This window comes from Symphalangus syndactylus, chromosome 7 (genome assembly GCF_028878055.3).
Source record: "Symphalangus syndactylus isolate Jambi chromosome 7, NHGRI_mSymSyn1-v2.1_pri, whole genome shotgun sequence".
Taxonomy (NCBI): domain Eukaryota; kingdom Metazoa; phylum Chordata; class Mammalia; order Primates; family Hylobatidae; genus Symphalangus; species Symphalangus syndactylus.
In genome coordinates this window covers 81,952,165-81,956,616 of record NC_072429.2, presented here as the reverse complement: position 1 = coordinate 81,956,616, position 4,452 = coordinate 81,952,165, and the positions used below count along the sequence as shown (strand labels likewise).

Here is a 4,452-nt window from a genome sequence, read left to right as displayed (position 1 = left end):
ATGAATGGAGAAACTAAACGGAAGACACAAGGTCCGAATAAGAGAAGGAGACAAACAGGTATTAAAGGACTAAGAATTGTGAGGACCCAGGATATTTAATTAGAGAGTGCCCAAGGGGGTTCAGCATAATTATTTGCTTGGTTGGTGAGTTTTTGGGCTCTATCCTTGAGTTTTTTTACGTTGTCATATACCAGGCCAGATCGATTTAGGTAAAAACAACACTCCTTATTTAAAAATATACATAGTTCTCCTTTGTCAGGAGTGAGTAAGTTGAGGCCTCGGCGGTTTTAAAGGAAAGAGAAATTCAAAGCCAGCAATTGTTTGTTGAAGAACGATTAGAAACGGCTAGGAGAGAGTGAGTGAGATTGATGGTGTGGTAGAGATAGCAGGGGAGAGGTAGAGGGTGGCATAAGAACTGGAATGAGAATAAGAGTGAGTATAAAAGTAAAGAATAGGACTTCATCAGGGTGAAAGTATTGGAGGGTGCCCTGTCAGCAAAGATCATCTATCCACTTCAAGAGGCAGTCAAGAGTGGTAGATTGGGCATAGTACCAGGAGATATTTGCTATGATGGTTTGAAGGAAAAGTGTAAACTGGCAGTGCAAAAGTGTAAACAGGGGCAGGGGATTTATGAGTAGTTGAGAATTATGAATAGGGGTATGATCAGACAGAAGATAGTAGGGATGACAAGTTTTTGGGGTGCAGTCCAAGCAGTGGGGGTGACTGCATAAAGCCCTGTTGCAAAATGTAGGGTAAGGATGAATAGACCTAATAGAAGGAAGCGATGTATTAGGCTCATAAGGGTTATTACTGTTCTTCAGAAATACGAGTGAGTTTAAGGGAAGTAGGGGAGAGTACTTGCAACTTCCAGGAGGAAGAGGAGAGATCAGGCTGGCTGTTGGATGGACACAGCTTTATTCTGGGATATTGAACCCAATGTGGAGGGTCCTGCAGATGGACAGCAGTTGGGGTGCTATAGATGACTAGGTAGGGTCTGGTCCACCAAGGCTGTAGAGTTTGAGGGGTCAGACTCTTAACAAGAACTGATCGTCCAGCTAGGGTGTCTTTATATGGCTGGGAATCTGGAGTAGGCAAGAGAAGATTAGCAGCCTGGTGAATTTCCTGTCTAGCCTGCTGGAGGACTGGAAGATAGTTGCCTAGAGGGCTGGTGTCTGGAACAAGGTTGGGGCCAAGCAAGAAAGTGCATCCATATAAAAGTTTAAATGGACTGTACCCTATAGCATATCAAAGGTAAGCTCTAATTCTGAGAAGGGCAAGTGGTAGAAGTAATGTCCAGCCCTTTTTAAGTTGGAGGTTGAGCTTGGTGAGGTTTGTTTTTAAAAGACCATTCATCCATTCTACCTTTCCTGGAGACTGAGGATGGTAGGGGATATGAAGTTTCCACTGAATATCAAGAGCCTGAGAAACTGCCTGGGTGATTTGACTAATAAAGGCCAGACCATTGTCAGATTGAATGGAAGTAGGGAGGCCACATCGGGGAATTATATCTGTCAGAAGGAAATAAATGACTGCAGTAGCCTTTTTGGAGCTAGTGGAAAAGGCCTCGATCCATCTGGCGAACGTGTTGATCCAAACCAGGAGATATTTAATTTACAGACATGGGGCATATGAGTAAAGTTAATCTGCCAATTTTGTGTTGGAGTATTTCCACGAGCCTGATGCACAGGAAAAGGAGGAGGCCTGAGAAAGCCTTGGGGCTGGTGGCATGGCAGACAGAACATTGAGAGGTGATGGTCTTGAAGATGGATTTCCATGAAGGGAAGGAGATGAGGGGCTGCAGGAGGCAAGCCAGAGGCTTGTATCCCACATGGAAGTGGTCAGGAAGGGAAGAAAGAATGGACTGAGCTTGTGAGGCAGGAAGAATGAATTATCCATGATCTAAGAACCACTTGCCCAGAGTTGGAAAAGACTGGTAGCGCAGGTTTTCAGAAGAAGAGTAGGTGGGAGTGACAGAGGAGAAAGAAAAATACTGGCCCTCTGGAGTAGGGGCTGGAATATTAGTGGGTGTGGAGGCACCCGCTATTTCTTTTACTGTCCTGTCGGCATAGGCATTTCCTTTTGCAATAAGATCAGTAGGTTTCTGGTGTCCTTTACAATGAATGACTCCAGCGTTGGCCAGCAGGAGAGCAGGCTTAAGGAGGGCCTTTATTAGGGAGGCATTGATAATGGAAGAGCCTTGTGTGATAAGGAAGCCTCTTTCAGCCCAGATGGCAGCATGGTTATGGAGGATGTGGAAAGCATATTTGGATTCAGTACAAATATTAACGTGCATTCCTTTAGCAAGAGAGAGCACACAAGCTAAAGCAATCAGTTCGGCTTGTTGAAAAGTGATGGAGGGAAGAAGTGCAGCAGCTTCGATAATAGAGGTGTGGGACACGACAGCATATCCAGCTTTAGCTGGTGAAAATTGATTGGGTTTAGAAGAACTGCCATTGATAAACCAAGTGTGGTCTGGGTTTGCAATTGGAAGAATAGAAATATGAGGAAAGGGAGAAGATGCTATGTGTATTAGGGAAATACAGTCATGTGGTTCAAGACTTGTGCTGGGTGCTAAGTGAGGAGCTGGGTTGAAATTGGGCCCATGGTTAATAGTTACTTTTGGAATTTCAACTAAGAGACAGTAGAGCCAGAGGAGTCAAGGGGCAGACAATAAATGTGAAAGGTGTGAGGAGGATATTAATTCTTGAAGGTTGTGAGAACTGTAAAGGGTAAGTGGAGCATAGCCTGTGGTTTTGAAGGCATCTTTGAGGTTGATAACAGAATAGTGAGTTGTGGAAGCGGGTATTGAAGATAGGAGGGTGTACAGGTTTGGCACTATAAGATGGATGGGAAGGACGATTTGATTAATAAGGCAAAGATCCTGAACCAACCTTTAAGACTTGTCTGGTTTCTGGATGGGTAGGATAGGGGAGTTGGAAGGAGAATTTATAGGCTTAAAAGGCCATGTTGTAACAGGTGGGTGATAACAGGCTTTAACGCTTTTAAAGCCTGTTGTGGGATGGGAGATTGGCATTGAGCAGGGTAAGGGTGATTAGCTTTTAATGGGATTATAAGGGGTGCATGATCGGTCACCAAGGAGGGAGTAGAGGTATCCCATATTTGTGGATTAAGGTAGGGAGACACAATGGGAGGATGCGAAGGAGACTTTGAACTGGGGAAAAGGGTGGCAATGAGGTGCAGCTGTAGCCCAGGAATAGTCAGGGAAGCAGATAGTTTAGTTAAAATGTCTCGACCTAATATGGGAGCTGAGCAGGTGGGGACAACTAAAAAAGAGTGCATAAAAGAATGTTGTCCAAGTTGGCACCAGAGTTGTGGAGTTTTAAGAGGTTTAGACGCCTGGCTGTCAATACCCACAACAGTTAATGGAGGCAAGGGAAACCAGCTCTTGAAAAGGTCATGTGGAGTGGGTAGCCTCCATATCGATTAAGAAGGGGATGGACTTACCCTCCACTGTAAGAGTTACCTGAAGTGTCTGTGGTGGTCCAGGGTGCTTCCAAGGCAATTGGGCAGCATCAGTCTTCAGCTGCTAAGCCAAGAAGATCTGGGAAGGAGCCAGTCAGAGAGCCTTGGGCCAGAGTTCCAGGGGCTCTGGGAATGGCTGCCGGATGAGTTGGACCCTACAATTTCCAGTGGCGTCCCGCACAGATGGGACACGACTTAGGAAGAATCATGGGCTGCGGGCATTCCTTGGCCTAGTGGCCAGATTTCCGGCACTTGAAGCAAGATCCGGGGAGAGGAGGCCCTGGAGGAACACCTGGCTGCTGTGGTTTAGGCATTCTGAAGTTCTTGTGTGCTGGAGACGTGGCTGGGGTTTCTCTCACAGTGGAGGCAAGTAATTGCAGCTCAGAAATATGTTGCCACTTTGCTGCCTCTTCTGTATTATTGTACACCCTGAAGGCAAGTTTAATTAAGTCCTGTTGTGGGGTTTGAGGGCCGGAATCTAATTTTTGGAGCTTTTTCTAATGTCGGGAGTGGATTGGGTAATGTTAGATATGAGTTCTAAATTTCATTTCAAAGAATCAATATGTCAGTATGTTCAAATCTTTGCCTTGTACTTTTAAACTTAACTTCTTCATAAAGCAACCTTTTTCGGTTACCTGCTCCACCATGACTCAATTCAATCACTGGCTCCACCCTGACTCATTTGAATCACCTGCTCCACCCTGACTCATTCCAATTACCTGCTACCTGCTCCATAGTGACTCATTCTCCAACCTGCATAATCATTTTTCCTGCCAAACCACTCACCCCATCTCTCTCTTTAAATTAGCCCGTTGGAATTAGTTTAGGCTGTGCAGTCTAACCCTAGCCAATAGGGGAACTACACAGCAGCAGGGGCCACATGCATCAAGGATAATAACCCCTTCCCCTCCCTTGTCCAAGTATTCGTTCACCATTTCTTCATCTGTAAGGGTGCACCCTTCTATAGAA

General features: G+C 45.4%; 1 pseudogene; it reads right to left on the bottom strand.

Moving 5' to 3' along the window:
• Window positions 1–491: 491 nt before the first annotated feature.
• Window positions 492–3,534, bottom strand: LOC129485756 (uncharacterized; annotated as a pseudogene).
• Between the last annotated feature and the right edge of the window lie 918 nt (window positions 3,535–4,452).